The sequence below is a fragment of the Alosa pseudoharengus genome, unplaced genomic scaffold (genome assembly GCF_046254945.1).
Source record: "Alosa pseudoharengus isolate Yale_2024_CS ecotype anadromous, Long Island Sound unplaced genomic scaffold, YU_APseudo_1.1 YU_APseudo_1.1_scf_3, whole genome shotgun sequence".
Lineage (NCBI taxonomy): Eukaryota > Metazoa > Chordata > Actinopteri > Clupeiformes > Clupeidae > Alosa > Alosa pseudoharengus.
In genome coordinates this window covers 43,985,091-43,996,140 of record NW_027468718.1, presented here as the reverse complement: position 1 = coordinate 43,996,140, position 11,050 = coordinate 43,985,091, and the positions used below count along the sequence as shown (strand labels likewise).

At 37.7% G+C, this 11,050-nt stretch overlaps 1 long non-coding RNA gene across 2 annotated transcripts; it reads right to left on the bottom strand.

Moving 5' to 3' along the window:
- Nucleotides 1–7,960: 7,960 nt before the first annotated feature.
- Nucleotides 7,961–10,805, bottom strand: LOC143100859 (uncharacterized). 2 transcript variants are annotated; one of them, XR_012981956.1, is made up of 4 exons: nucleotides 10,445–10,805; nucleotides 9,696–9,815; nucleotides 9,270–9,369; nucleotides 7,961–8,333 (listed from the first exon to the last, which is right to left on the bottom strand). It is a non-coding gene; the product is annotated as an uncharacterized LOC143100859 (long non-coding RNA). The 2 variants fall into 2 exon arrangements; XR_012981957.1 differs by having other exon boundaries at nucleotides 9,274–9,369; nucleotides 10,445–10,804.
- Nucleotides 10,806–11,050: the final 245 nt, after the last annotated feature.

Genomic DNA, 11,050 nt, shown 5'->3' with positions numbered 1-11,050 from the left:
TTTGTGAGCAGTGTTTCCCAAACTTTTTTTCTGGCGACCCACTTTTTAAAAATGACAGACCATCGCGACCCATTTCACTTCAAATCTACCCTGCAACCACCAATATTGTTTTAGGCCACAGGTTCTCCAACTTTTCGATGCCTCCCCCAACCATACATTGCTATAGGATCTCTGCTTTGAACACGGTTGTGTTGCATTTTGAGCACCATCAGCGTGAAAAGTTGGAAATGACTAGCCTACTGAAAAGATATGTTTTCATGCGCATCCGAGAGTAGGGGAAATTCTCGCATGTTGCGCAGTCGTCATTCGTCAGCATAGTAAGCTGTTCCTGTATTTCTAAAAGAAAATGTTGTAGGCTACATTGCGTTGCAGACAAATGGGTCCATAACACTGTGGACGTCAATTCCAATGTAAACAGCAAATAACTCAAGTTGTTATATTGTATTGTTGTATTATATTATATTGTATAGGCCTAGTCGTTATATCAGAACAAGAGGCGTTTGCGCAATAGCCGGAAGAATGCGCCTTTACTTTGGAGTTAGCGAGGTAGAAAACGAGAGGAATAGTGTTTAAAATGCCCATTTAAATTGTAAACTAATATAATGCACTGTTGTGCATTTTAAATCAGAAATAAGAATGTGAGGAGGTTGCTATTAACTTTAAAGATTGCATCTGCAATCGAAACTATGCAAATTGAATGGCCTTATGTCCGGTCTATGGATGTCTGCTTTAGTTGACAGCACGGTCACTAGATTTTAATCGGTAAAGTTGAGGAACTGGTATCTATTAATGTTGCAAATAGGCGGATTCATGTCCCTTGCAGTTTGCAACTGCGAGGTACATGGCAGGCGCCCCACAGAACGGTTTAATTTTGAGAGGTAGATATCCATGCTCAGGCATCCCCTCTGCAATGCGTTCGTCCCCCAGTTTCATGCGCCAGTTTCATGAGCTTTTATGACAAAACCGTGACTGTTAGTTAACAATCTACATCCTAATGGAAAACTGTTAGCTTTCCTGGTATCAAATGACAAATGGTATCAGTTAGGCCTATAACACAACATAAATTGTGCTGGCGACCCAAATAAAATCTCCTGCGACACACCCGTGGGTCGCGACCCAGACTTTGGGAAACACTGATCTAGAGAGTATGGGCTTTTAGAAAATATATGGATTAAATGGCTGAATAGGCATGTTTGGCTTTGATAGAGACCATAATGTCTTGGCTGCAAAAATGGCTCAACTTTAGGCTACAGTGGAATTTATAGGTGGATGTACTCAAACGTTTGAAGACATGATTAATGAGGACTCAAAAATATATTTTTAATCTTCATCACTATCATCATATTCATCCAGACTGGCATTTATGTTCTCCTCATCCTCTTCCTCCATCTGATTGCTACAAGTTTGTAACCTAAACAATTCCGTGCACTTTAATTTGTTTGAAAGGCAGGAGCAGTCAGAAGTTTGCAGGTCCGTACACATTTGCAGGCCAAGTTAGTTTCATCTTTGTCTATGTCTGAATCTTCCTTTGTGTACGCCCTGTAGCAGGATCTATGGTAATGGCCTTCTGCTGCTAAGTCACGACTGGCTATGGATAGTACTCTTTTGTAACCTTTCCTGATGGCTGCTCTTCTGATTTTGTCATCAGGTCTTAACTCTGCGCATTTTGTTAGACTGTCTTTTGTCTTTTGACCTTTCAAATACTTGCTACATTTGTCACAAAATACAGGTGCTGGTCATATAATTAGAATATCATGAAAAAGTTGATTTATTTCAGTAATTCCATTCAAAAAGTGAAACTTGTATAATGTATACATTTATTCCACACATACTGATATTTTTCAAGTGTTTATTTCTTTTAATTTTGATGATTATAACTGACAACTAATGAAAACCCCAAATTCAGTATCTCAGAAAATTTGAATATTGTGAAAAGGTTCAATATTGAAGACACCTGGTGCCACACTCTAATCAGCTAATTAACTCAAAACACCTGCAAAGGCATTTAAATGGTCTCTCAGTCTAGTTCTGTAGGCTACACAATCACGGGGAAGACTGCTGACTTGACAGTTGTCCAAAAGACGACCATTGACACCTTGCACAAGGAGGGCAAGACACAAAAGGTCATTGCTAAAGAACCACCACGCACAGACGTATGCAAGACATGGGTTTCAGCTGTCGCATTCCTTGTGTCAAGCCACTCTTGAACAAGAGACAGCGTCAGAAGCGTCTTGCCTGGGCTAAAGACAAAAAGGCTGGAAAGATGCTGAGTTGTCCAAAGTTATGTTCTCTGATGAAAGTAAATTTTGCATTTCCTTTGGAAATCAAGGTCCCAGAGTCTGGATGAAGAGAGGAGAGACACAGAATCCACGTTGCTTGAAGTGTAAAGTTTCCACAGTCAGTGATGGTTTGGGGTGCCATGTCATCTGCTGGTGTTGGTCCATTGTGTTTTCTGAGGTCCAAGGTCAACGCAGCCGTCTACCAGGAAGTTTTAGAGCACTTCATGCTTCCTGCTGCTGACCAACTTTATGGAGATGCAGATTTAATTTTCCAACAGGACCTGCGCACAGTGCCAAAGCTACCAGTACCTGCGGACCATGGTATCCCTGTTCTTAATTGGCCAGCAAACTCGTCTGACCTTAACCCCATAGAAAATCTATGGGGTATTGTGAAGAGGAAGATGTGATACGCCATACCCAACAATGCAGAAGAGCTGAAGGCCACTATCAGAGCAACCTGGGCTCTCATAACACCTGAGCAGTGCCACAGACTGATCGACTCCATGCCGTGACGCATTGTAATTCAGGCAAAATGAGCCCCAACTAAGTATTGTATTGAGTGCTGTATGCTCATACTTTTCATGTTCATATTATTTCAGTTGGCCAACATTTCTAAAAAAACTTTTTTTGTATTGGTCTTAAGTAATATTCTAATTTTCTTAGATACTGAATTTGGGATTTTCATTAGTTGTCAGTTATAATCATCAACATGAAAATAATTAAACATTTGAAATATCAGTCTGTGTGTAATGAATTAATATAACATACAAGTTTCACTTTTTGAATGGAATTACTGACATGATTGAACTTTTTGATGATATTCTAATTATATGACCAGCACCTGTATACATTTGGCCTCATAAACTCTTAAAAGTTGTTGGACCTTCCCTTGCGGATTTCCTCTGTGACAGACGGTTCTGCAGATATGTCTTTTGCAAGGATCTTGTCAAGCAGTTTCTTCATCTGTGATACAATATGGATGGATCTACCCTCAGGGAGACCTTTAGCAAGATCAAGGATGGGGCGATAGGCTCTTATTTCAGCTGCTCTCAAAAGTATGTTCCATGACTTTATGTTCATACAGTAGGTGCCACAAGGTTTATCATCTGAACAATGTATTAAACACTCCCCCTGAATACCACTACTTCCTTCTGCCATGCTTCTCTATTCTGGGATGTACAACAATTTGAAAACAACAGAGATATATCAGGAATGATGTGCTAAAATGAGGCCTTTTCCTACTCAGCAACAGTGTGTGTGACTGTGTGTGTGAGAGAGAGAGAGACAGAGGGAATATATGAAGTGTGTGTGTGAGTGAGAGAAAGAGAGAGTGTGAGAGAGAGTGTGTATGTGAGGGAGAGAACATGTTTGTGTATGTGAAGTATGTGTGTGTGTATGTGAGGAAGAGAAAGAGAGTGAGAGTTGGCTAAGTTGGCAGTTTATATTTGTACTGTAGAATGTTCAGAAAAGAAATCTAATTCCAGACAAATTGAAAAAAACGAATTTAGGCCTAATAGTTATGCAGGATCTACATGCATTCTCTTTAGAATTGAAATATCATGGCATGTCTGATCATTATAGTTTTGGTATCATTAAGGAAAACAGATTAATTACTCTAAAATATATTTTTCTGAGAAGTCTATATATTCTAGATGTGATATGATGTGCATCTCCCAACTTCCTCCATACTACTATACCTTAGTAATATATTTTGCATTACATTGAAATGCATTGATTTTCAATGGACAGCTTAGTTATGGGTCTAAAATAGCTGTGTAAAGTGTATTCAGCTATCTAACCCATATATTTTCTAAAAGCCTATACTCTGTAGATGTGATATACTGTAGCAAGAGTTTGGATTTGACCCACCCACTTTTAGTCTTTTGCCTCTATCTAATCCTATATTATATAGGTGAAAAAGTGTATGACGGACACATTTTTAAGCCTATGTAATTCATGGAAAGCTAAATTATCCATCTAAACTGTATATTTTCTAAAAGCCTATGCCATCTACATATGATATACATATATATACATAAGACATAAGACATATCACATCATCCCACACACTTGCATACACCTATACCTACACATAGGCATGTATTGTGAATTGTACTGGGTATGGGTATAAAAGCCAGTAAAAATACAACTAAGCTACCACTTAGAAAAGGTTATCATACCAAAACATATCTCTCAGACATAAAGGATTACGAAAATCATTGCTAGATTTTGCCACCTTTGGTGACATGGACTATAGGGCTGACAGTGATGGTATAGGAATGATGCATGTAATATAGCCCATTCAACTACTTGTTGTTTTGTTTTAACTTTTTCTAAAGGAATAAATGTGATAAGCCAGTTTTGGTCTCAGTCCCTTCACCGTCTGACTAATTATATATTACTAATATATTAATAAAGCTTAAACAACTTTATTATAAGGGTCCCCCATACTGATAGTTATATATTACTAATATATTAATTAAGCTTAACCAACTTTATTATAAGGGGCCCCACGCTTATAGCTATATACTACTAATATATTAATTAAGCTTAACCAACTTTATTGCAAGCGGTTCCGGCGCCGACAGTGGCAGCATGTCATGGTAGCTCCGTGTTTTTTTCTTGAATTTCCCCTTGGGGATCAATAAAGTATCTATCTATCTATCTATTGTAAGGGTCCTATGGGGAGTGGTTCATATTGGGATAGGCAGAAGCACAGTTTAATAACAATTAGTTAAATAATAAGTCATTAACTTTTCTATTAACATATAGTTTGTAAATAAACATTTAACATTTAAATGATGTAAGAAATAACTGTTAATTAGTGCCAAAAAGACATTTAGTTAATTATTAACATAATAAAATATTAGTTAATAGATTTGCTAAAACATTAACATACAGATTTTATGCAAACAACTAATATTTAATTGATGATGAAAAAACTATTAACTCGTGCCAAATAGATATGTTAGTAACAATTAACAAATATTAAAGGGTTAGGTAATTACTAGTTTGCTATTTATTATGGCACCTTATTATGGAGTGTTACCCAATGGGATATTCAACCAAGCAGTGGAATAAGAAATGATAATTGTTACCGCATTATGCTAATTTAGTAAACCAAAATTCACTGTCTGACTGACAGTTTTTGTCACAATGTATAAATGCAGGGAGTGAAAGTGAAAGCAGGGGTGCGCGCACCAAGGCACTTGTTGTTTCTGCAGAAAGACCTTTGGCTACTGTTCTCAGAGCATTATGCTTTCTCTGTCTATGATCTGCAGCTTTTCTCAAACTATGGGCCTCCTCAACAATTAACCTACTGGTCCACGTAGCCGCGAAATTAAGTTATGCCCAGTGCTTCACACGTCTGATCAGTTGCAGCAAGATTGAATTGTATGGGACCGCGGACTGAGAAAAAAATAAACTAGGCCAAAAGTTTCCCCAATCAGAAATACTTATTAATTTGGTGTCATCAACTATATAGACATAGCCCAGTCAGCACACATAACGTCTCCAAGACGCTTGGAAAAGATCTGAACAGCTTAATTACATCGCGTTCCATTTAGAACGTCTTATTTGACCTGATCTTACACTGAAAAAAGTGATTTTGACATGTAGTATTTTTTTCTTAAATGAAACTGTATTTATATACTCAATTTGTTTGTGTTTTGCAAAAACTCATTTCAGATAAGTAATATCTGCAAGAAAAAAAGGGGTTTGCTTCAGATTTGTTTGTGTTTTACAAAAAACTAATTTCAGTTAAGTAATATCTGCAAGAAAAAAGGGTTTTGCTTCAGAGGCAGTGCTGCGCATGCGTTTATTTGGCTGCCAAAAGATGATTGTCCTCCATTTTGCAAACGGTTCCGTTGGCTTGAAGGGATCTGCACTTGAAATCTTCGCTTTTGACTTTTAACGGTAAGTGGTATATTATTAAACGTCATTTGACAGTCAGTTTACCATTACAAATTTGGAGTGTCTTTAATTGCCTTATTTGACACGATAAAGCTGTTTTCTTGAATATTTAAGAAATCGTCTAGCAAGCTAGCTAAAGTTAACTTTACCTAGCAGTTCTACTCCAATATAATGTTAACTGGGCTAACAAGTTCATCTTAAAGTTTACTTTTATTACCTCCTCGACGTAATTGATTGAATAACTTCAAAATGAATATATACCTTAATGTTAGACAATTTAGGTCGTTGAAACTCAGTGGACCCATTAAAGTTTGTACAGTTAACATTAGCTGCTAACTGAATTGGAACACAGATCTTGCCTGAAATATGGTTGACCTTAACGTTGCTAGTTAGCTAACCGAACACGTTATGCAGCAGACCAAACACGTTTTCACCGACCCCTGTGGAGTCAACTGACACTTAACTTGAGCAATGCCGAGTTTGCAAAATACATTTGTTTGGAGACTCAGAATGCAGGCCAAGGTACATGTAAAAAGGAAAGAAATAGGACTCATGTTTTGTGAGTGATTAGGTCAGGTCATAACTCGGACAATGTTGGGCAAAAGCCACATTTACGCTAGGTTTAGAAACGTGTTTATTTATTCTGTCAGTAATGGAGTACCACTATTTCATGTCATCGCCAGCGCTGAATATGCATGGTGGTGGTGGTGGCATTTCTCAAACTCAACAGCAGTGCAAGATCTGGACAGGCTGATGCTACGCACCTGTTAAGCAGATATTATTGCTTGAACATTTTATTTGTTCCATGGTGTTGAAATTTGAAATGTTTTCCCTTCAAGGGGACAGTCAGACCAACAAGCAGGGCTGTGTAGCTATTGTTGGTAGATTGTAAGATAATGTGTCAAATGTCAATTAAATGAAGTGTCAAAATCGTTTGATTAACTAGTACCATTTGTGTATGTATTAAATAAGTATATTTCATAAATGTATACTTTATATTTATATTATAAATGTGTTTCTATCCTCTTTAGTTACAGGTATTGAGAAATGTCCTTGCTTGATGACTGGATCAGGAAATGCCTGTGATGCTTGGGTATTCAGGCAAGCTACAGGTCAAAGATGCGTAACCTTGGATGTCCAGTGACCGCCGTTTTCCAGAAGAAGAAGGTCATAAGTTCCAGAAGAAGGTTTAAAGGACATAAAATGACCAAACATTTGAGGATTTTGCAAGGTGTAAGTTTGTATTACTATTATTGTTTACTTCTCTTACATATTACATACAATGATCACATTGGATCTGTTCCTTATTACAACATAGCGACAGATAGAGGCATTATAATTTTGTGTCTAACTATAACTGGACTCCTCACACTGTAAAACCCGACAAGTTAATTGAACTCAAAAAAATTGGTGAAACCGATTACACAAAAAAATTTAAGTAATAGTAACTCGGTTTTGCTAAGTCAAAGAAACTTACCTTTTTTAATTAGTCTTCACTAGCAAATTTTGAGTGTGTTCAACAAGGTTTTTTTAAGTTAAAGAAACATCAACTACATGAGTTCACGGTAATTAATAAAATTAAGCTTAGATAGCTTAATTGGATTTATTGATGTCAGCCTGAAATATTTCATTTTGCTTCAACCAATTCTTTAAATTAAATGTAAAACTTAAAAGTTTTAATTTCCAGAAAGTTGAACAAACTTGTCAATTTTGATTAGTTTCAACTAAGGACTTGAAAGAAAATTATTAAAAAGGTTGACAAAGGCCAGTGAAATTCTTCTTAATCTTTTATTTTCATGTAAACCATGGAAACAAATACAGGTTGGAGTTCAGAACAGGGCTGTAGTGGAGGCTAAATTCAAATAAACACAGTTTAGATCAAGGGCATAAAGACTAGATAGATAGATAGATAGATAGATCGATAGACAGATAGATAGATAGATAGATAGATACTATCTATCTAGATAGATAGATAGATACTTTATGACAAATGCCTGACCAATGCTAGGAAATTCAACAATCATTTCAATCCAAAACAACAGGAGTCTTCTTTGGGCAGAGGGATGCATTTGCACTGTTCGTGCTGATCAGAATGAGTTCAACAGTAAGGTCCTCAATATCTGGGAACTCCGATTGAGAGACCTGAAGAAATGAACAAAGAACAATTGTGTGTTAATTGAATATCTAATAGGCATTACATGTCAAGTGATACCATGTCATATTAAGTTTAACATTTTATCTTCAAACTTTTCCAGGGCAGTTGCATTATTGAAATAATTACTTGAAATAATACTAAGTAACTTCCCTGGAGTTTCTTGGTGAAAAAACAAACAGAAAAACAAAAGCTTGAAATGTAACTCCAGCGTTATTCGACACATAGCCCTGTTGTTCGAGGTCACGGCTGTTCGTAAGAATAAAATTAAAAGAATTTAAAAAATTGGTGCAACATAGACTGAGTAGTGGCCCAGCAGCTATTGATAACCTACCAGGGAATTTGGCTTTAGTTTCAGTTCAGTTAAAATGCCTTGTTAGGTTAGTTTAAAGGGGTGGTTCAGGATTTTGGACATAGGACCTCATTTCCAAGTTACCAAGTGTGATATTACATTAATACACAGGATTAGGTGTTATAATCCCTTGTGCCAAGATCCAAGATAAAAACACAAGTTGGAGACCGTTTTCAACACGTTTCATCCAGTCCTTCTAGTTGCAGAGTTCGCAGGTGCTAGGCTGGCGCGAGTCAACAGTATGTGTAAGCCTGCCACTAAAAACAGTCTTACCCACTCCATAGTACACCGAGGCAAATAAATATAACGCCTGAATAGACGAGGACTGGGTGAAACGTGTTAAAAACGGTCTCCACTGATAAATAACACACTTGCTAACTTGGAAATTAGGTCCTATGTCCAAAATCCTGAACCACCCATTTAAGCTGCTGGACCAGTATTTGCTTTATGTTGTACTCAATTTTCTCATTGTTTTTCATTCTAATAGCATGCGTTGACCTCGAAACAACAGGCCATGGGTCGCTTAATGCCACAGTTACGCTTTAACTGTCATGTCAATAGAAAACATACTTACTTACATCCCATGTCTTTAGAAAAGTGGCATCATCCTCATGGAGGTAGAAAGGAAGGCCACGGAGCGTCACAGCACGTCGGATATTTACATCTGAGGATCCCTGCATGAGAAAACATGGAGTCAAGCCAGTTAATAACTACAAAATGCAATTCAATAGGATTACCTTTCTTTGATAGTACAGCTTCTGAAACCAAAGCATTCTTTTTATCTTAAGTCCATGGAGGAGTTGTAATCTACAAGACCTCTGCTTTCAAAGGGGGTCAAGCACTCTTAGTATGTGGAAACAGGGCCATTGTTAGTAGGCGGTGTGCAATTTCGAGCAAAAACTCAAAATAGGGGGGTAAGTGTAAAGATTTAAAACACATTTGGTCAGAACCACACATGAAATGAATCTATTCCAAGTATTTGTACAAAAGAAATGCTTACCTGGGATTCCAACATGATTGCAGGCCACCACCGAACCAATAGGCTATGTCTGCGGGGAAGGACGTCTGATATGATCTCCTTCCTTCTCAATGCCAATGTTGTTTGCATCAACTTCTGAATCTGTGAATTGAAGGACGAATACACATTTGAACATACTGACAATCTCTATTAGGACAATCCACCATCTCATGATGTCGCTTTAAATGCCACTTTAAATGCATCCTTAAATGGCCGAGAACAGTTTGCACATTAAATGGTTGTTTTCAACTACACAGCTGACATGCGAATAATACACATTCTGACTGAGCATGAACTGTGTGTGACCGTGTCAAATGAATTTAGGCTACTGACTTAAATGTGCAGACAGTCAGTAACATGACAGTGGACTAACGTTAATGGAGGAAACATTGCTAACATGCTGTAAACGATAATGTTGCAGGACCTGTGCCCTGTTATCAAGCAGTGCACCACAAAGCTTGCACTTCCAAGCTATTGTGTTAAATAGTGCTAACGGGGGTTAATTAGTTCATATTTTTAGTACTCACATTGGCAAATTGAGTTAGATCGCTGGCTGATCCAGCAAGTGCTGGCATACAGCAGCCAAATTCTTAGCTGCTAGTGCTAGCTAGTTCTAACCGGATAAAGTTACGTCACGTAGCCTAAGACAATATTTTCAAACATTCGGGTTTTTAAACAATATGATAAAGGACGTGCTTTAGGGTCAACATGCACCTCACTTTTCCACTTACGTTTAATTGCGGTTTTTCTCTCTTCTCGTCGTCTCCTCTCTCGTTGTCTATTTTCACTGCTCTTGTTCTCGTCTCTTGTCATCTGGTGGTCGACCGTTGCCGGCGTCGCTTGTCACTCGGCGTTGGTGCTGTACACAAGGTCCACGTATGGCAGAAGATCCGCCTACAAATTTGCTACAATTTGCGAAGTTTCCCACGCTTTCTATTTTTTCAAATTACTTAAAGCGGATGAGTGCTGTCAACTTAAAAGTTCAAATTTGTTCAAGTAACACAGACGATTAGAGTACTATTAACTTTTTTTCATTTTTGAGTGTTTACAAATCAAAAACATTGTTTTACTTGTACTGTTCGGTTTTACAGTGCAGGGTTGATACGACTACATGAGTCGTCATACATTTACCCACTCACTCATTTTCCCGTTGCTCACATTGTTCCTTCCCCAACTGGTACACTCACTTATTAGCCTGATGTCGTTATACTCAATTCCTGTCAGAATTTAAGTCTGGCGCTGCTTCGTTGGGACGTGATTGGGGTGTGTTTCAACCAATACAGGGGAAAGAAATGCTTGCCAAATGCCTGTTTTCTGTTGCAAAGCACTCTGAACTG